This window comes from Pelodiscus sinensis, chromosome 6 (assembly GCF_052426305.1).
Source record: "Pelodiscus sinensis isolate ZL-2025 chromosome 6, ASM5242630v1, whole genome shotgun sequence".
Taxonomy (NCBI): domain Eukaryota; kingdom Metazoa; phylum Chordata; order Testudines; family Trionychidae; genus Pelodiscus; species Pelodiscus sinensis.
Window position 1 is genome coordinate 33,447,382 of NC_143057.1, and position 22,209 is coordinate 33,469,590.

At 44.3% G+C, this 22,209-nt stretch overlaps 1 protein-coding gene across 6 annotated transcripts in view; it reads right to left on the reverse strand.

The window, feature by feature from the left end:
* APBA1 (amyloid beta precursor protein binding family A member 1) overlaps positions 1-19,493 on the reverse strand; it is a 146,612-nt gene extending 127,119 nt beyond the window's left edge. For 2 of the 6 annotated variants that reach the window (XR_016349862.1, XM_075931686.2), the window contains exon 1: positions 19,271-19,492. The gene's annotated coding sequence lies outside the window, so the exon portion shown is untranslated. Of the gene's footprint in view, positions 1-19,270 lie in introns of all 6 variants that reach the window. The other 4 variants (XM_075931690.2, XM_075931696.2, XM_089779230.1 and 1 more) reach the window with 4 other exon arrangements.
* Positions 19,494-22,209: the final 2,716 nt, after the last annotated feature.

The following is a 22,209-nucleotide window of genomic DNA, read 5'->3' on the forward strand; positions in this document are numbered from 1 at the left end:
ATTGTCAACATCATGTCAAAATATACAAAGGAGATAAGTCTTCAATTCTCAGGCAGCATTTTTCTTACTCAGCCTATCTTTACATTTCTATTACCAATGATATATATAAAAAAAACCCTAATCCTTACAAGCCTAACGATAAATAGCAGCAAGTGTGGGAGGCAGTAGTTTACCAGAGCAAAACTATGGCAACCAAAAGGAAGAGATGGAGGGGTTTGATTACACAAGGTGAAATGATGTTTCTCCTAGTACCGGTTCTATGTAATTTTTTATATTTTAATTTTGAGAGCAGGTTTGGGTTAATAAAGGGAGGTCCCATCATGACAATCCATATGCTCAAAACTATTCACAGTAATCAGAGCACAGACACTGTTCTGGTTATTTGCAATAAAAATTGGGGGAAAGGTTTCGGGGACAGAAAGATGTTAATGACTTTTGGCCTAATATTTAAAATGAGTGCATTGCCATAACAGTGAGTCTTTTTTTTACCATGATAAACACAGACATTTTGTATAATAGAAATTCGAAAAAATAAAATAATTAATTTTTAATAGTTTATTCCTTTTTTCAGTCTCACTCGGCTATTTCCTTCAATAATACTCTGTACACAAATCATCTTCAGTAGCATGGACTATCAAGCGAGCAACCCACGTCAGTGTTTCGTTCCATCTGCATGCAAATGTTCCACTTGTAACACTATCAGTAAGAAGGGTATATTTGATTTAAATCAAATTGATTTAAATCATTATTTAAATCACTAGTCAAGAAGATTTGATTTAATCATGGCTTTCTACGTAAAAGTGCATTCTTTTTGGTTGTCATAACCTTAATAAATATTCTTCACAACTCAGAAATAGACGTAGGTTTCATTTTTAGAAGGTACACACTATACATTTTTACACTAGGGATATAAAAGAGCAGTCAAATAGTCAACTACCCAATAAACCTAGGCTTATCGGGTAGCCAAGGTGACTGATAGCATTTTCCTCTCCCCCCCCCCCACCTCCATATCACAGGCAGCAAGTGGTGGAGGGGAGAGCAGGAGCCAATTCCCCCCAGCACCGTCTCTGGGGTACAGGGAGGCGGTGGGGGAAGACGGGGAAAAGGGGAGGCAAGGCACAGCCAGGAATCCGGTGCCTCTGAAAGAGTCCCCACTTGTGCTGGGTTCCCCGCAACGCCTCCCCCCGCTATCGACTACTCGATTAGCTGAAATTTAACATCCCTATTTTAAACAGTGATTTATTTTGAATACTTTTCATTAGTATTACAGCTACATCATAAAATGAATGATTATTCGGTTATTTTACTTAATCGAAGCAGATAGTTCATCTCCCAATGACTTTATAAATATCTCCAATTCAACAGGTTAATCATTAATATTCGGAGGATTTTCTTGCCATAATGTATTAGGGGGAACATTAACAGACAGACATTTAAATTGTTTTACTTATATAATGTTGTTGTTTTAGTTATTCTTGGACCGTTTTCTTCAACAGCTGTGATGAAGTGGGGATTGTGTTCACTCTGCTTGCTTTGTTGTGTTGCGTGTGATTTCTACTGTCCTGTGGTGGCCCCATGTGGGTGCCTCAGTTTCCTTGGGCACTGCTCTGCTGTTCAGAGGAGGATGGGAATTGCAAGTTTGACTCACAGAGAGAATGCAGCCTGAAAGGGGGTGTGACCAGGTGACATCTTTTGCGGGGGAGAGGGGGTGGAGCCAGACAAAGGGGAAGGCGGCGCTGCCTGCAGACGAGGAGGGGCTGATGAGGTTGTGGGGTTTTCAGAGGGGGCTTGGAGCATGATGGGAGAAACAGGGCCCAGGGCATCCCCTCCCTAAGTTGGATTATACTGGCTGCTCTTGGTTCCTGTGTTAACAACAAGACTATGCTACACAATTTTCTGTGAACCAATTAACCTTCTTTCTGTTCTACCTGTTGGGGATGCAGGGCCCGGTGACTACCCCACACTCCGTGACAACAGCAAATATATAATATTTTAACAAAACAAGCATATGAATTTTTTAAATGTACAGTAATCAATCATTCAGGTTTTTTAAAATCAGGTTAGTTTTTGTTAAACTATTTAAGAATATATACAATATATACAATATATGTTAAATATTTTTTAAACAAAAAAAATCAATTGACCTTGTCAGTCAGGTCAACATGAGAAACTTAAAATATTGGCTTCTATTCACTGAACTTTTTGAAACTGCACTTTTAGAGAGAGGTAAGGGACTGACTCCATGTACACAAATTTGAGAGGGATAAAAGGGCTGAGGTCTGTTTTTTTTCCCTCACTTCTATACATTATTTATTTAAAAACATTTTAGCTGTTAACAAATATGTTATCTCAGGACACACACATCCAGTTTGAGAACGGATATCTTTGAATCTAGACTGAGCACTGAGTCCCACTGGATAGATAGAAAGATTACCCTAAATAATCTATAGCCTTTAGAACCCATAAGATCAGGTCCCTAATATATGAACTATTGGAACTCATTTACAAAACTTTTCAAAAAGATGACATGAATTAGAATTTATAATTCCTATTCCATGATGAGATATCTCTCAACTATGATATATCTTAATTAAAACTATCCTTACACAGGTTTTTCCTCAAAACACTTTTAAAAAATCCGATGTAATTAAAAATCTGATTTTTTCTATTTAAAACAAATCATTGGTTTTTTTTTATCCATCCTGTCAGTAAGTATTGTAGAAAACACATACATAGCCTTGAAAGGGCACTGATGTTTTACCCATTAGTAAAGTAAAATTCATTGGGTTCTACCTGCTTAGTTTCTTAAAAAGAAAGTAATCAAAATGAGACCACCACAAAACTTGCTTTTACTATAAAGCAAGCCTAACCTTCTTCCCACCAAACTACATTGGTGCCTTGCTTCTTCTTCAGTGGGTGTCATTAATGGAAAGCCTCTAGGCAACTAGCATAAATTTAAGTTGCTAAGACAGTTGTTTAGGGAAGCCTCTTCTTTTACTATCCATCTTTTCTTCTTAAACAGTATATTCCTCTTTTCATAAACAAATTAAAATTCACTTGTTTCTTTCATGCTGTTCAAACTAAGGGTGAATGACTTTACAGCATGTCACTTAAATTGTAAAAATGTTGTACTGATTTACTAAGGGGATGCAAATTTAGCATTATTACTCGAGGTACACTAAGCAACATTTGTACTCCAGATATTTGAATGCTGTTAGGAACCACCAGCATGGAAAATTTTAAAAAGTCTCTTGTCTGATGGGTGCCTTGGGGCACCTCTTCTGACTTCTACAGACTTCTGACTTCTACAGTCTTCTGGATTTTTATGCTTTTCTGATGGCTTCCAAACAGGAATTGGATAATCTTCTCTATTCAAGAGAATGAATGAGCATGTGTAGTATTCAATACACTAGTTTACAGTGTAAAGATTTACAGAACTCACTGAGAAAACCATTTTGGTCCTGCAGATTTGCCATCTGGAAGGTTTCTCATCATATTTAAATTTCATCTGTTGCTCTCTACTTCAAACTGTACTTTTGTCCTCCCGTCGCCAGCACGATTTTTAGGTTATTCAAAAAACTGTGTATTTGTTGTTTTCTTAAAAATACATTTGACGCATATAACAATATCCCGGACTAGGGATGTAAATAAATGACTAGTCAACTACCCGATAAGCATATGCTTATCAGGTAGTTGAGTAGTGATTTGACTAGTCGCTCTCTGCCCACCCACAGCCCCCCACTTCCTCTATCAGAGAGAGGCAGTGGGGCAGAGGGGGAAGAACTGGTGCTGGGGGCAGCCAGTTTAAAAGCCAGTTCCCCTCAGCACTGTCTCCGCAGGGGAGCAGGGGAAGCAGAGGCACAGCAGGGAAATGGCGTGAGCAGGGAATGGAGCAGTCCCCGCTCGTGGCAGTCTGCGCGCGGCTCTTGTACAATTCAAAGGCAGAGGTACAGTAGGGAACCCGTGGAAGCGGGGACTGCTTCAGTCCCCACTGTGAAATGTACAAAAGCCGCAAGTGGGTCTTGTACATTTCAAAGGCAGAGGTGCAGCAGGATAGCGAGCACCCCCCTTATCGATTAATTGAGTAGTCGATGGAAATTTAATTGACTACTCAATTACAGGCAGTCCCCGGGTTACATACAACATAGGGATTGTAGGTTTGTTCTTAAGTTGAATCTGTATGTAAGTCGGAACTGGCATCCAGATTCAGCCGCTTCTGAAACTGATCAGTTTCAACAGCGGCTGAATCTGGACACCAGTTCTGACTTACATACAGATTCAACTTCAGAACCCCAGGCGTCCCCAAGTCAGCTGCTGCTGAAACTGATCAGCAGCTGATTCCAGGAAGCCCGGGGCAGAGCAACTCTGCCTCGGGCTTCCTGCAGTCAGCCGCTGGTCAGTTTCAGGAGCGGCTGACTTGGGGACGCCTGGGGCAGAGCAGCTCGGATGCTGCTGGGTTGGTCCAGTAGCGCGGCTGCTCCTCGGCGCTACTGGACCAACCCAGCAGCACCCCAGCTGCTCTGCCCCAGGCGTCCTGATTCAGCCACTGCTAAAAACTGATCAGCAGCGGCTGAATCAGGACTCCTGGGGCAGAGCAGCTGGGGTGCTGCCGGGTTGGTCCAGTAGCGCCAAGGAGCGGTGCTGCGGGACCAACCGGCAGTGCCCCACCTGCTCTACCACAGGCCCCGGGCTTTGCTCCACGTCTCCCTGGTCTGCTGGGGGGGGCACTAGCTGCGTCCCCCCCCCGCAGACCAGGGAGACGCTGAGCAAAGCAGCGGAGGACCCGGGGCCGGCCCCGAGGCGCTTCCAGCTGATCTGGAAGCGGCCGCGGGTCCGGCCCCGGGTCCTCCACCGCTTTGCTCCCCGTCTCCCTGGTCTGCTGGCTCCCCCAGCAGACCAGGGAGACGGGGAGCAGCTTTTCTCGCCCCGGAGGAGGCGAGCAGCAGGACCAGGCGTCCCGCCGCTCCAGTCCTCCAGGGCGAGAAAATCCCCATTCGTAACTGCGGATCCGACATATGTCGGATCCGCGTAACTCGGGGACTGCCTGTAGTTGATTAATCAAAATTTAACATCCCTATCCAGGACAAACCTCATTGAGATAGGCATTTTAGGAACTCTCTGGACAAAAATGCCAAGGTTTGTGTAGTTTTGAAAGATTGTACAGGCAGTCCCCGACTTACGCGGATCCGACTTACGTCGGATCCGCACTTACGAATGGGGCTCTCTCGCCCCGGAGGTCGAGGTAGCGGATTGCTACCTGCGAGCTCCGGGGCGAGAAAGCCCCGTTCGTAAGCTGCTCCGGTGCCCCTGGTCTGCTGGAGACCGTCCAGCTTCTCTGCTGGAGAAGCGCGGGAACCCGCCCGCTGCTGCCGCTTCAGTCGCGGTGTCTGTGGTCTGCTGGGGACGGTCCCCAGCAGACCACAGGCACGGGGACTGAAGCGGCAGCAGCGGGGGGTCCCGCGCCTCTGAGGCTTTGCCAGAGCAAAGCCTCAGAGGCGCGGCACCCCGCTGCCGCTGCTGCTCTGCTCCCCATGTCCCTGGTCTGCTGGGGGGGGGGGGGCGCGGCTAGTGTGCCCCCCCCAGCAGACCAGGCTTTTGTTTTGGACCCTGGAGCAGAGCAGCTGGGGCGCTGCCGATTGGTCCTGCAGCGCCCTCTGGGCACTACTGGACCAACCCAGCAGCACCCCAGCTGCTCTGCCCCAGGTCCTGATTCAGCCGCTGCTGGTCAGTTTCAGCAGTGGCTGAATCAGGACGCCGGGGGCAGAGCAGCTGGGGTGCTGCTGGGTTGGTCCAGTAGCGCCGAGGAGCGGTGCTACTGGAGCAACCCAGCAGCACCCCAGCTGCTCTGCCCCAGGCGTCCCCAAGTCAGCTGCTGCTGAAACTGACCAGCGCTGACTACAGGAAGCCCGAGGCAGAGTTGCTCTGCCCCAGGCTTCCTGGAATCAGCTGCTGATCAGTTTCAGCAGCAGCTGACTTGGGGAAGCTTGGGGTTCTTAAGTTGAATCTGTATGTAAGTCAGAACTGGCGGTCAGTTTCAGCAGCGGCTGAATCTGGACGCCAGTTCTGACTTGGATACAGATTCAACTTAAGAACAAACCTACAGTCCCTATCTTGTACGTAACCCGGGGACTGCCTGTATGTCCTTGGTAAGAGGAACGTAGCCCTCCAGGAACTATGAATAGTGGGAGGTGGTTGGGTACATTCACTGGGTTGTAACACTTCCAAAGAGCTAACCCCACTTAGGGTAAGGCTCACATATGCTGTTTTAAACCAATTCTCCAAAGAATAACAAAGAATGGATTTTTGACGTGAGTTAAAACTGACTACGGACCTTGTGATCCAGCAAATGGACGGGACCCTCTGGCCAAAATGTTTTTGGCCCATTGGGGCATTACAGGACTTGCATGCTGGTTCTGAGCTGAAGCTGTGATGAACTTGTGATCACAGGATAAAACCCTGAGTGGTGTCTGAAGGACTAGTCACCAATCAAAAGCCCTTGCTAGAGTTGTGGTGATCTCTGGAAAGCCCCTACATGCATATAGGTTCTGTGATTGTTTTAATAAGTTTTCTTCATAATGCTTTCACCTTAAAAATAAATGTGTTTTCTTAGAAAGGACTACGGGGTAACTTACTTTGGGCATGATTTTTTGAGGGGAGAAGCAAAGGCCTGTTTAAGAAAGTCTCTCTTTTGCTGGGAAATAAGACAATGAAGGCAGGGAACTATTCAGCCTGGAAACACGTCAGTCAGAAGGGAGAAAGACACGTCTGCAACCTAGAGAGGCAATGGATGAAGCCTGGAGCCTAGGACTGGGTGTCCTTGCTAGACCATAGAAGGGGAATACAAATGTAGTTATGCTGAGTTGCGACAGCATCTATTGTAGATTTTTCAAAAAAAAAATCAGTTATTTATATCTTATATTACTTGACGACTGTAGTGGCCAGGACATTTTTGAAAGCATACAGTTAGCTGCCCGTCCCTCTCCCCCACAAAAAATAAAAAAATACTAAGATGTAGCACAGCTGATTGTATTCACAAGGCATTTGTCATCATGCAACTGAATTTCTTCAGCTTCAACTTTATTTTACTGGGAAGTACTGTTGATTTTTTGTTGTTGCAGAGATTTCAATTTCCTTTCCAAAGTTGCTACAAAGGCAATTTTGGTCAGTATTCATTCCTCTAATACACACTTTCTACTACAACTGTGTGGGAACTTCCTCATTGTCACATAGGTCCAAATATTGTTTAATATTATCCAACATATGCAGATACTTCAACTAATTTGGGCCTTACCACTGCACTAAAATCTCCTGTAGGAAAAAATTCAGTGTGTATTGGATAAGAGTAATCAGTGAATAAATCTGATAGAAAATCAAGATATGCTGGAGGGGCATGCGTTTATCCAATGTGCCAGAATGCAAGAGATTATGTCCTCTCTCACCTACAATAAACTGAAATAATCACGCCAATGAAAACAACTTTTTGTTTATTAAAGTGACTTGCCATTACCAATTAGCATAATGTGCAGCAAATACACATCCCACTCAGTCTTCAGGAGGAAATGTAGAGACAAGAAACTCTTAAGGGTCCCCTCCTGCAGTTCAACTACTGAATAACCAGTAAGTTGCCAGCTCAATTATTAAATTAAAAGTCTAAATTTAGTGTTTGTCACACACTAAAACTATGTACTAGAGGTGGGCAAAAGCCCGCCTAGGGCTTTGATCAGGACCACAAGGCAGTTTTAGGCCCTGCCCCAACAGGTATGCCCAACCTGTGGCACGCATGCCACTGGGAAAGGAGCTCAGCCCCACCCCTCCTCCCCCCATGCAGCCACTGGACAGGAGGCAGCGCTGGGACTGAGGCTCCTCAATGGCACCTCGGCCTGTGGTCCAGGGCCAGCCCCAGAGGCACCGCTGCTGCGGCCCATGCGTCCTGGAGGCTGCCCGGGAGGGTCTGAGACCTAGGGCTGGCCCCAGAGACGCTGCCGCCGTGGCCACCCGGCTGATCCTGGAGACACCACTTCGGTAGCCACAGAGCCTCCAGAAACAACTACAGGTCGCGTGGCTGCAGTAGCGGTGCCTCCGGGATGGCATGACGTGGTGCCTTGGGGCCAGCCCCAGATCATGTGACCCCAGCAGCAGCATCTCCTGCCTCCAGGGCAGCTTTGGGACATGTGGCTGTAGTGCCTCCAAGGCTGGCCCCAAGCCATGTGGCTGCAGCAGCAGCGCCTCCAGCGCCGGGCCTCATGCCTCCAGGGCAGCCTGTGACTGAGGTGCCCTGGGGCCAGCCCCGGACTACATGGCCACAGCGTCTCCTGCCTCCATGGCCGTGGCAGCGACATCTCTGGTCTCCATGGCTATGTGGCCATGGCAGCGGTGCCTCTAGGGCCAGCCCTGGGTCACGTAGCCATGTGAACTCTGGCCTCCAGGGTTGACCCACGGCCGCATGGCTGCGGTGCCTCTGGCCTCTGTGTCCACAGCACCTCTGGGGCCAGCCCTGGACTGCTTGGCTTCCACAGCAACACGACCTCCCTCTGGGGCGGCTGGGACAGCGTGGCTGCAGCCATTGCTGCAAAGGAGCAAGAAGCCAGGTAAGGTTCCCCCTCATACCCAGATACCCCCACCCCAATCATGTCACTTCATTCTCTGCCAAGACTTGGCACCCCCAGCTTGCTCCGACACCCTCCCTTGTTCTTGCACCCTCTCTCCTGGCCACACACTGCACCCTCCCTTGCTCCTGCTCCCTCCACCTGGCCAGACACCTTACTCCCAGCCTGCTTCTGCACCCCAGCTCCCTCCCAGATCCTGCACCCCATCCCTATCCTACTTCTGGCAGCCATGTCTCACGCACTGAACCCTTCATTTTTGTCCCGAACCCAGAGCCTAAGGAGATCCATACAATCCACTAATTCCAGAACCCCAGAAAAGTAAATCTGATCTATGAGAAGCCCTGAACCTCAGTCCTTCCCCTCACCTGTGAGGCTAGGACACCCCAGAGGAGCAAGGTGTCTCAGTTGGGGCCGCATCAGTGAGCGTTGGAGGGTTCTGGAGGAGTTTTTTTGCTTCTCACGTGTATGGTCCCCAACTGATTTTTTAGTGGGTCAGTGACCCCCAAACCAAAAAGAGTTCCCCACCCCTGCCACAAAGAATACATTGAAACCTTTTGTGTTGGACATAATATTTTATTTAAAATGACGTTTGAAAAACGAACATGAGAAAGTTAAAACAAGTGATCTGTTTCATAATTTAAATTAAACCGTTCTTACTAGCCACAGCTGGTTCAGAAAATAAGGTCATCGTACCCAGCAGAGTAGTTCTCAAGCCGGCCCTTCCGCCTGAAGCCCTGCCCATTCCCGGTCAGCCCACAGCCACTTCCGAAATTTGTGAAACGTCCCCCCTTCCAAAATTATACTCTATATACTCTATCCTACTGAGAGTAAAGTGAGTATACTCTTTATTATAAGGTCATGGCTAAGGACAGAACAGGAGTCCACAAATTAAAGCTATAATTGAACCAACATTATTAAGTTACAGTAATACTCTTTTCCCAGCTGATTGCCAACAGTAATCAGTAATATAATGAACCAAGTCTCTTACCTTCCTTTCCCCCCGTAAATGTTAGGCATTTACCAGCAAGGCAAGTCATGTCCTTGACAGAATAGAAACCTGAGTTTGGCCCTACTTAGCAGTTTTAGTTAGGTAGAAAGATCAATTAGTAGGGAACATCAGAGCTATAACGAAAGTATAGGATATTGAAAATGTTCACTGAGTTCTATCTGCATGAAATGGAGATCAGTGGAATTTTGTATAGATTTCGTTAATCAGTACTTAGTCTATATCAGTGTTTCTCAACCAGTGGTACGAGTACCCTGAGGGGTGCTCGAGAGAAGTCTAGGAGTTATGTCAACACAACTGAAATTTGAAGAAAACTGAATTTTTGTTTTAAGTTTTACAGCGCTTTATTATTTTTGTACTTTTTACACCCAAAAATGTCATCACCCGCCTGGCTTCAATTAAGTTGTTTAAACAAATGTGTTGCAATGGTAGAAAAAAAATGTTGTGTGTCTGAAAACTGTAGGTACTGGGGGTACTAATACTTTTTTTTCCCCAAAGAGATACTTTTCTTTTGAAAAAGGGGTACTTCATTAAAAAAAGGGAGGGGGGGAATCTAAGCACTTACCACATAACTAGTAAGAAAAACTGTTTAAATTTTTCATTTAACAAATAGCATTGCAATTTTAATTCTATACCAGTATTAACTGGGCAATTTCTTATTTTAAAAAGAGTTTTCTTAAGTTCTTGCAAATCCAGAACTTCTTGAGAGTTTTTAAACACAAAGATTGATGTTTCTTTTAATCATCATCAGAGTTACTGAGACTAAAGTAATATATCTAATACCCTGAGTACCCTCTTCTGTGTTCTGAATTAGGGATGTAAGTGACTAGTCAACAATCCCATAAGCATAAGCTTATTGGATAGTCAAGTAGTGACTCAACAAGTTGCTCCCCACCCCTTGCTGCCTGTATCAGAGAGAGGCAGCAAGGACAGGGGGAGCAGGAGGAGACAGTGCTGGATGGAGCCTGCTTAAAAGCCATTTCCGCCCAGCACTGTCTCTGAGGGGGCAGGAGAGGCAGAGGCACAGCGGGGAAGCGGCACGAGTGGGGACTGAAGCACTCACGCTGGTTCCGAGTGCTGCGCTTCTGCTTTTGAAAGCACGGCTCTTGCACATTTCAAAGGCTGAAGCGCTGCAGAGAGCATAAGGCCAGCAGGGGACTGCTTGAGAGTCCTGCAGGGTTATTACTACATTTCAAAGGCTGAAGTGCCAGAGTTTTCCGCTGTTCTTCTGCCTTTTAAATGTAGTAAGACCCATGGACAGCTCTTAACTACATTTAAAAGGCTGAGGCACAGCTCCCATTCCCAGGTCGAGAAGGGGGCAACGGGATGGGTTACTTGATGTTCTGTTCATTCCCTCTGGAGCACCTGGCATTGGTTATTGTGGAGAGACAGGATGTTAGTCTAGATGGACCTTTGGTCTGACCCAGTACAGCCATTCTGGTGTGATAAAAGATCCCAAAGAAATGTCAGTTTTTCCTTTTCCTCCCCCCAGGCAGTCTGTAAAATAGAGTGCTTATCTTTAAAGTCTTGCAGTGTGATAATTAAGAGTCAGAGGTGAGAGCTACCTCTCTCAGTCACATTTAGCACTGCATAGGCTACATTTTTAAAACATGTACTTGCCGATCCAGTTGTTCTGGAATCCATTCAGAAAAAGCAAATAACTGGTTTGGGGTTTTCCACAAGTTGTGTATATTTTCATTGTCTTTCCCTTTATCTTCAAAGGGTTTGTCTAGACAACTGATTTTTAAACTACTGGTTATGACCCAGTACTGGGTCATGAAATGTTAGGCACTGGGTCTTAGGTAGGTGACCAGTGGGCAGCTGCCTGTCATGGCACTACAGACTGAGCTGCACCCCAGAAGCAGCCAGCAGCAGGCCCAGCTCCTAGGTGGGGTGGGGAAGAGTATACAGTGCTCCGTGCATTGCCCCAACCCTGAGCACTAGCGCCACACTCCCATTGGTTGGGAACCAGCTGTTGGCTGCTTCTGGGGGCAGCATGGTCTGCGGTTCCAGAACAGGCAGCCTGTCTTAGTGCCCCCGCTGCACTGCTAACTGGGAGTCACTCGAGGTAAACCTCTCCTGTCTCAGCCATGATCCCCCTCCCCCAAGCCAGCCCCATTCTACAACCCACAGTTCTCATCCTCAAAGCAGTCCAGAGCCCACACTTTCATGATATTATGTTGGGTCACAGGCGTCTATAATTTTCTTCAATTGGGTCATGAGGAAAAAAAATTGAAAACCACTGGTCTAGGCTAGGATAAAAAATGCATTTTAAAAATGCATTAGCAAAAAAGTGTTAACCTAGAGTAGACAGTGCAAATTGTGTTTCCCTTTGCTAGGGTCCACCTTGACCAAATAAGCATGTTAAAATATAACTTGGCTTTCCCACCCTCAGATTTTAAAATGTGTTAAAAAGTAAGCTAACATTTTAAAATGCTCCTTCTATTCTAGTCTAGACAAACCCTAAGTAGTTGAGTTTGTTTTCCAGAAGTTGTATGCCGGCATCTATTGTTGTCTGAGCTCTTTTACACATTGTTGTTAATTGACTTTAAAATCCTTCTGTTATTCTAGTTAGTTGGTCTGAGAGAGGACCGATTATTATTTATAATCAACTGTTGCACCTTAGATCCCGACAGAGATCAGGCATTATGCAAACATACAGTATGAAAAGTACCTGTCCCCAACAACCTTACAATTGAAACAGCAGAACGGTCAAAAAAATACTAATATATCTCATCAAAACAAATTGAAAAATACATGATCTAAAATTTCAATGATATTTTTCTTCCTTTTCTCTTTTCTGACTAGCTGTACCTATGAGCAAACATTCCTAACAGATAAACAAGGAACCAATGACATCATGCCAGGGATACGATAACCACTTACGAGTACCTCAATACTGAGTTGGTGTCTAGAGTTCCTAGCTATGAGGCTAATGTGATATAGCCTAGTGATGTCATCACCTCAGCTGGAGCCCATGAAGAGATATCTGACACATCTACTCCAGGACCAGCAGCGGTAGCCAGACAGGACCACCCTTTCCCCAGCAGCTTTGCTCACCTCATCTACAAGTATTAAGAGAGGGGGGTAGCTCTGGCTTGTCAGATGGCAGCAGATGCAGAGCAGAGCACCACCGTTAATTTTCTGGTGGCTCAGCCTTCAGGCAGCCACTGCTATTTGGGCAGCAGAAAAAGAGGAACCTCCACTGCTGCTGCTCCCCACTCCTCTTCAGACACTGGGGAGAGCAGGCCTGACTGCCACTGCTGCTGGTGGGGTAGTAATGAAAGGGAGATTTTAGATAGCACCAGGGAAGCCAGAATTAGAAGAAGATCTACCACAGCCTCAGAGGAGAGGGCTTTTGTGAGGTCTTCAGCCACCCCATTAGAGAACTATGTTGGGATGACAGTAGCAGGCTGACCCACTACTCAGAACCTTCTCTTGGGGAACAGACAAGTCACCCATAGAAGGCTTTCTGTTGATGTAGCAAGAGGTTGTGAGTTCTCCCATGCACAGAGAGATCCTATACGTGGGACAGAGGGAGTCAGAGCCTCCATCCTCAGGAATGGGACAGGGCCTCTTAGGCAGGGAATGAACGAGGTCCCAATTTATCCAAGGAGCAATAATGACAGGCTGTCTACCCTCAGCTGCTGGTTCTTCAAATGGGAACAGGCCCACAGTGGATATTGGGGGCCTTTTGAGGCACGTGTACCTCAGACCTTGGATTGTGTTATCTTAAGTTTGCCTGAAAAGTCTCTATATCAAGCAGGAAGCAGAATCATTATTGGTAATAAAAGAAATTATCTTAAGTGGTACAATGGAAGTAAAACTAAGAGTAACAATCTGATTGATAGCTGTAAAAGGATTACTTGGGAAGATAGGGACTGCTAAACTGAGACTGATTCAGAGACAGAATAGTGGAACTAATGGACTGTGGAAGTGCCCATTCAGAGGAAGATTTCAGAAACCACATAAAAGGTAGAGATGTGGAATTATCTACTTCCCACATTAAAACTCTTACTAAACCAGTCTTTAACCATTAAGAATTAAGCTCTGAAGCATGAGATTTAGTACCTCTTCCAAAATGTATGTAACCACTAACTCTGAATATTTTTGTCATCCATCTTGATGTTCAATCCTCTTAACGAATCTTGCTAAGTTTTTCATCTTAATGACTTCCCACAACAAGGAATGCCACAGTCCAAATATACACTGTGGGTAAAATTATTTATTTTTATCAGTTTTAAATTTACCACCATTTAAACTTCCTGAATGTCTGTATGTGCTTGTGTTATGAGACAGAGAAAACATTCTATCATTTTTTAATGTAGTTTAGCCTGTCCTTTCTGATTAGTCTCCTCAGTTAAACAGTCCTACTGACTACTAGGAAAATCCTGCTTATATTTAGCTCTCTTGGAAGAATCTGTCACAGTCTAATAGACATGGGGAAAGCCTTTGACTCAAGACATTCAAAACCAGACTAGACAAAGCACCAGAAAATGTACTGTAGGGAACAATCCTGTATTGGCATCAAGATAGAATGGGTGACCTATAATGTCTTTTTCTATTCTTCATTTCTATGACTCTATAATGATATTTGGCAGTGATTCAACTTCAGTAAAATAGAGGAAGACTGTTTTAGAATTAGGAGAAATGACATCACCATCACAAAGATCTCCATATGCATTACTAATGGAAAATGCAAAAGGAAAATTCTTAATTTCCATTTTAGAAGCAGCACACAAGGACGATTCCCCAGGCCCTTTCAGTAAAAATAAACATGCATCCCTGTATGAGAAAAAGTTCTCACGGAAAAATACTATCACGCTGCTTTTAGCTGCTGGCTTATCAAATCGATCAATACTACGAAGCAAGATTAATCAATCCTTTGGTTTCAAATACTCCTAACCCGAATACAATCACAATCTATTTTATTCCTCTTTGGAAATGAATGAAAAGATAGTACCATACTAAACCTCATATCAATTAAAAAACTTGCACCTTTAAACAATAAAACCATCCCCAACACAAAAACCATGTTCCTATAACATTAAGGGCACGTTGACACTGCAGAAGATCAACACTGCTGCAGTCAATCTTCCAGGGTTTAATTTAGCGGGTACTCCTGCTCCTCAAGAGGCATAAGGGAAGCCAATGGTTGCATTTGCTCCCCTCGCCCTCCTGCTGTGTGGATGGTGCAGAAAACATGATTTAATATACATCGACTCCACCTACAAAATTAACATAGCTGGAGTTGTGTACTTGAATTCGACTTTCCGCTGTAGCTAGACCAGGCCTAAGAGTCTCATTTAAATCCAAAGCAGCTAAGGATTCAGAGTTAAGTCTCTCTTTAATAACTACTATAATATTGACCCTACACATTGCAGCACACTGAAGATGAGTTATCATCTACTGTTTGGATATACATAGTAGGTCCTGGCTCCCGTCTCATTTACTCTTGTTTTACACTGGGTTAACTCCATTAAATCAAAGTTAGTCCACTATAAAATATGCATAAGAGAAGGAGAAACTGGCCTGCTATTCCTAAACATAAAGCTGAAATCTACAATCATTTTAAAATTTTAGAAATTGTTTCAGGTTCTAAAGCTTCCCTCAAACTTACATGGTGACAGTACCATAATGAACTTAGCAGTATGCACTGGCTCCTGATAACTTTTGTAGTTTTACAGTCACATTTTCCTGATCATTTCTGCCCTGATGCTGTGTTAAAGACCCCCTCAGACACTAGAGAAAACTAAAACAGTGAAATTGATGATATACAAAGCACTGTCAAATAATCTGAGAAATATAGTTTTCCTTCTCTCATTCTTTTCAGGTCTAATGCTACAGGTTGCACCTCTATAAACCAGAACTCTCTTGTCTGGCAACATCCGTGGTCTAGAAGGACCACAGATGTTCCAGGATCAGAGTGTCCTGGAGTGTTGTGGGCACAGAGGGCAGAAGTCCTGTGCGATGCAGGAGAAGGGGGGGGATGACATACAGCCCAGCTGGGCTACAGGAGAGTGGAGAAAGGGGGGAGAGCTGGGAAGCCAGGCGTGTGGCTCAGCTGGGCTGCAATGGTGGGGCCAGAAGCCAGTAGTGTGCGGCACAGCTGGGCTGCAGGGAGGAGGAGGGGAAGCCCATGGGTGGGACGGGGCAGGGTGTGGAGTTTGCAGCAGGGGTGGGGTGGGGGGCAGAAATGACCTCCCCTTGTCCGGAAAAATCCCTTATCTGTGACCAGTCAGATGCCAGGGGGCCAGACCAGGCAGGTCCAACCTGTATAAGTGTTACTTTTAGGTCAACAAATTCTAACAAGTGTAATTTTTCAAACTGATCAAAAACTTTTTTAAGTATGTTGTGGGTTTTGTGATAAATATTATTTTATGCTACAGATGCATACAAGAGCTGATATGAGAGAAATCAAGAGCCTATTTCTTGTCTCATTAAAGTCAAAGAACTCTGACTTACCTAACATCACATAGAAAATAAATCAGACTCTGTTTCTCATAGTTTTCAATGAGGTCCTTACTTTAGCCAAGGAGACCAATGAATACACATTCTCCTCTGAATGTGATGTGGAATCTTTAATATCCACATAGAGCACACAAAACCACCATTTTTAAGGTTACGGTCAAAAGATCCATTCATTGTGAACTACATGTAATTCAATTTATTTGTTTCAGAAGAATGAAGCACTGAACTGAGCATGCCTAGATTTTCACCTTTGATGTCAGGGATTCTAGTGATTTCAAATACGACAACCTGACCACTGCACCCAGTGTCACAGAACATAATTGTTCCTTCAGCGCTATTAATCTATAGTGAAAATACATCCCGAGACCATTTTAAAAACAAACACATTAACAAATCTCCCCCTCATCCTCCTGAAATGTGAACCACAAAACTCACAGTTAGATATTTGAGGGGGAGTGATTAAGTACAGCATACAGTGGAATTGGTTTTAAGTTAAGTAATTATGAAACTCAATAAAGGAAGCCTAAAAAAAAAAAAAAAATTCTGCTTCCACTCTCAAAAAAGCTCTCCTTCCTAGCTAATCATCACCTTCCAATAACATCTACTACTTCTGGAATTCTTTCACTGTATAACCAAAAGGTCAATCTATGGATATCTTTTCTTTAAAAGCCTTCTAAAAGGCTGGCCTTTGCATCTGCTAGCAGATGGAATAATAGTCAGAAAGATATTACTGCTATTTTAAGTGGAGACAGCACATTATTGCTAAACAAATGTATTGCTGCAAGCTACAATCAAAAAAGGTACAATAATGCAGTCCAATGAATTACAGGATTCATACCGTACTCCTGGCCTTGTCTATCCATTACTTACCAAATCAATTCTGCCTCCCAGCTTCATTATTTCATACTTTTTTCCCCAGTAAACATAATGCTGCTTGTCTTTCTTTCAACCAAGCTCTCAGTATACTTTATAGTTGATAATTATAAATTAATTTAAAAAACTCAAAATAGATTAAAAATGCTCTCACATATTCCTTCATTTCAGTTTACTAAACATTTAACTTCTCAGAACACACACACGTACACAGAGTACCACCAGTTGATAACGATGCCTTTTAACAAAAATAAGAGCATGCAGTCAATTATGTGGCAAAAAGAAGAGCTTCAGAAAGGGGGAAAACAAGGACTATGTTTTAGAGTATTATTTTAGACAACAGTTCCACACAGAACTAGCATACGATCATAGACCTAACATTCAAAAAAAATTGCTTGTATATAAAATGTATCCTTTAATCTTTACATATAAATTACATATAGTGACATTTTAAACAAATTCTAAATCAGAATGAAAGAAGTGTAGAAGAGGAAAATTAAAAGCTGTGTTATGGAATGACTGGGCAAAGAAAGCCTGATCTGAAGCACTGGCAATTGGTGGAATACAAAACAATAATGAGCAGGATTTCTGACACCGAGTTTCTAAAGTGACAGGTATAAATGACCCTCATTTTTGGTTACCTATACAAAGATTTACCCTTTATTTCTATTTCTCAAACGTTGATAATGACAACATGTTATGTATTTGTTTGTGGAGGTATGACAGCCACAGGCAGCAAAGATAGGGGCACACTATTCATATTTTGACAGCAATGCAGTGAAATTTAAAGTATTGTGACTGGAATATTTTCTAAAGCATGATAGCTGAGATCCTATGAAACAGGTTAACAAAAATGCATTAAAATACTTATAGTAGGATGTGTTCTTATCACCTGGTATAATGTGCAATGAAGGTAAAATTTAACAACACATGCCGTGTTTGTCCCCCTTATTAGCGCATCCTTAATATATGCAGAACCAGAAACATCAATGCCTTATAGTCCATTTTCTGTCCCATTGTTTTAGTTCATGAGCAGTTATGGCATCAGAGATCTGTAATGCACAATACAGTAAGCTGAAATCCCTCATCATAATAAAGCCACAAGAAGTGGAAAGCCATCTCATTTTTCTGAAAGCTCAGGCCTAAGGTCCCCAGTATATTCCCTAAATGCAGATTTAAACATAACGACAGCAAAACAAGCTTCAGTGAATTGCTGAAGAATTGCTAGACCAAGCTTCCCAGAAAAAAAGGTGGAAGATATACATCTGTGATGACTGCAGGCCTGATTTAACCAAGCCACAACCTGACTGCACCAGCATCCGTGAAGAAGCTGGTAAGGGCAAGAACAAATCAAGTGGGCTCTGTTCTCTAAAAGTGGTATCTGACAATACCAGCTTGTCATCCCTGTCCTTGTTCAGACACACACACACAGGCAAGTGTCCCAGATCCTGGGATGCACTAGGGATGGGAACAATTTCCTATTCCTGGAACCTCCAAAATCTGTCAAGAGGAGACCAGCAGCACTTTCTGCAGGAGATGTCATCTTCATCCCCTGTTCTGCCAGGGCCATGTGCTGCCTCTGTTCAGTTGCTACAGTCTCCTCCCCACCTCCAAAAAGAAAAAAAAAATCATTCCCCACACTATCAAAGGAAAGTAATCTATTAGCTCCAGTGAGAACACAGACCAACATAAATGGTTTCCTAACAATAAATTCCCCCAAACCCACCACATTTTAAAAAAACATAATGATTACTGTGTTGAGACTATCTGCAGCAAGAGCTGGCCCCAGGGGCATTAACAAATCTGTGTATCTTTCACTGCAAATCTCACTCTCTGTCTCACACACACACACACACCCCCTCCTAAAACCTGCCGTCTCCCATCCCCCCGCCCCACTCCCACTGGTGCATGCTGCACACAGCAAGTGCCTGCCACAACACTGTGCACTTCTGATGCCGGCGGCTGCCACCACCTCATTTTTTCAGTCGCAGCATCCTCTGCTGCCAGCAGATCCGGGAGGGGAGGGGAGGGGGGAAGGGAGAGGAGGAATCATGCCATATCCCCCGGTCTCTCTCAGCCAGGTTAGCTCACATCCCCTGCTCCCCGCGCGCGCACACACACACGCAGCCTTGTGCAGGCAGCCAGGCCCTCCTGCAGCCGGGCCCCTAGGCAAGCCCTCAGCCGCAGGCGGGCTCAGCATGTGGCCGCAGCACCAAATCCACATTCATTCGGGGCTCGCCGGATTCTGTCCCTTCGCGGTATTTCCTTGCGCCCATCCCCTTGCCACAGCGGGGCTGGGGAGAAGCCTCGTTACCTCGGCTGGAGTCTGCGCAGGCCCCTTCAGCAGGCAGCGCGGTGCTGCTGGGGCCGGGGAGCAGGGCAGCCAGGCGGGGAATGAGCCTTCACTTCAGCCGCTCCTACCTCCAGCTCCACCATCTTCCTCCCCCTCGCTCCTCCTGCCGCGGCTCCAGCTCTGCAGCCACCGGCGCGCAGCGCCCGGGCCAGCCCCTCTCCTGCGGCTCCGCCCCTGCCCCGCCTCCCTCCGCGTGACTGCCCCGGGGACAGACGGAGGCTCTGTCTCGCCCAGCCAGACAGGGAGAGAAGCGGGCTGGGAGGCGGGCGAGTCGCTGCTCCTCCGTCCGCCGCAGATACAGGCATGCGGTCCCTCCCGCATCAGCGGCAGGGGCGGGCATGCAGCTGCTCTCCTTGTCGAGAGCCAACAGATGCATCCCTGCTGCAACCAAGCCCGCTCACATCCACAGCACAAGCATGCACCAGCCCCTCTCATCAACAGCGGCAGATGGAGATAGGAGTAAGCTATGCAGCGAGCCACGCTCACATCAACAGCAAGCCCCTCCACACGGCCAAATTTCCACCTCTTCCCCACCAAAGCCTTCACCACATTTAACCCAATTTGCCCTGCTGCTGAAGGGAGGACATTTAAAACTATGGGCGCAGGTTTGTTTCAAAATGTGTGCCGAAACTCCATAAACAATTATGCAACTTCGATTTGCGTCTACACCTATCTGAGTTTTGTGCACAAATGAAGTAAATGTGCCTTCAATTACTTCTAGGAAGCGCCACTAGGTATCTGAGTTCTCTTGTACTAATTTGCCTGCATGCACACATTGAATGTGTGATGTGGGAAAGGTGATAGGTGTGCATTCATTTTTTCTTGTCATGGTAGGTCTCTTGAGACTTTCCTTATGAAATCTTTTTTTTTTCATTTAAAGGAGGGAGATTTTAAAAGATTTTTGAAACTCAGTGAAAAATAATTCCCCATAGACCACAAACTATAATTAGTGTTTGTAAAGTGTGAAATACTTGGAAGAAAAGTAAAATAACAAATCAGTACTTATCTGAGAATGCAATAGTTGTTACTATGCTAATGTTAATTCAGAATTTAATCATCAGCAAGAACAAAACTTCATTGATCCTTCTGGGAAGCATCTATCACTGATAAACACTACACTACCAGAGAGACTCTATGCCACACAGCTGAGCCATTCTGATTCTATCCTATAAATCGAAATTAAACCTGTACAACCTTGTCAGTTACCTACAATATCCCACGAATGCAAAATGTATAGTGAAATGTATAGTTCAAAAGTGTATGTTGTACAATAAGGCAAAAGCCCAATTTTTCAGGGAACACCTCTAAAACCTTCTGAATACAGTACTATGGTGCTTTCTGCTTCACTATCACATTCTCCCCCCACACGCACTCACACTGCTGTAGAGAAACCTTTTCTTCCATTTCATTTTTTTTCTTGCTTGGTGTCTTGATTCATCAATTTAATGTACTTGTTCTTTCTTTGTCTTCCTCCCTCCTTGAGATGTCTCCTAGCTTTACATACTGGAGAGAGTGTAACTCCTCATGGCACTGGGGCACAGATGGGAGCAGAAAAAAGATACCACAAAATTGGTGTATGCTTCATCTTTTTCTGCTCTTATATCCTAACACTGTTCTTCTGAGGCAGAGTGGGCACATAAGACCTTTAAGTTGCTAGTCCCCAAATGGGTATATCAAATAAAACAGTTCAATTTTCACTTAAAATAAACATAGAACATGTTTTCTGTGATCCCAGCATGAAAAGCAGCGCCACAGTGTTGACTGAATAGCAAAAACAAAACCCCTCCATGTTCTAAATGCCTCACTCTCCTCCAAAATTAGGACAGTAGTGGACCTGTAAAGCTCAGGTTCTTTTTGAGCCTGAGGAGATGCTGGTACATTCACTTGACAGTATTAGCACTACAAGTAAGCTGCACTGACATTGTCCCGTATGCCCCTGGCTATCATCAAGGGAAGGAGAAAGTTGTAGTGGCACCATATTTTACCTACTCAGTTGAAACTATTCAGCTGCTATCCTCACTGGCAGAACCTGGGACAGCATTGCAGGTTGGCTAGTGTAGCCAGCATGCCATTGCTACTAATGTTTAGCCACCTCTTCCCTTTGCCTGCTGCAAACAGTACTTCTCATTCTAGTGCATGAGATTAAATTATTTGACTTTCAGCTATCACAATGAGCAGTCACAACAGAAATCTGCAGTAGATTCTCACTCAGCAGTAGAGAGGTTAGGGGTGATATAATTTATTATATCCATATCTATTGTACCTAGAATCAGAAGTATGGGGCCCATTGTGCTTGGTGCTATACACAATATAATAAAGTGACAGCTGACACTCCAAAGAGTTTGCTAGCTATGCCAAAGATTGAGTCCATAAAAAAAAAATTTATGTACGGTCTGGTATTTCCTGCAGAATTGTGCTTATTTTCTAGAGTAGGTGGCCCGATTCTTAGATTTTTAATACCAGCTATTATTGGCAGATATACTGATAATAATTTTAATATTTTCAACTGAGAAATAATATTTTAAATATGCAGATTTCTTTCCTGTATTACTAATATCAACTTAGGTTACTAAATGTGAAATACATTTGAATTTTCAATTTGATTGTCAGTAGTTATGCCCTTTACTTAATTAAGACAAATTTAAAAAGTAAGAATGAAAATCCATTAAGTAGGCTACATTTTTCTTACAATCAGTTTCATTTAGTTTTCACTAGTGGTTTTTTTTTTTAAATGTGAGTCTAAGTTGTATAGACTCTTGCTTATACAGGTTAATTTTCTGGCCAAATTTAAATTAATATTGTCCCTTTAAACGAAACAGAATGGAATGTAAAAGTTGTAAATATAACCACAGCCAATAGAAACCTCACTGCAAACTCTGCTGAACATTAGATTAATGCCT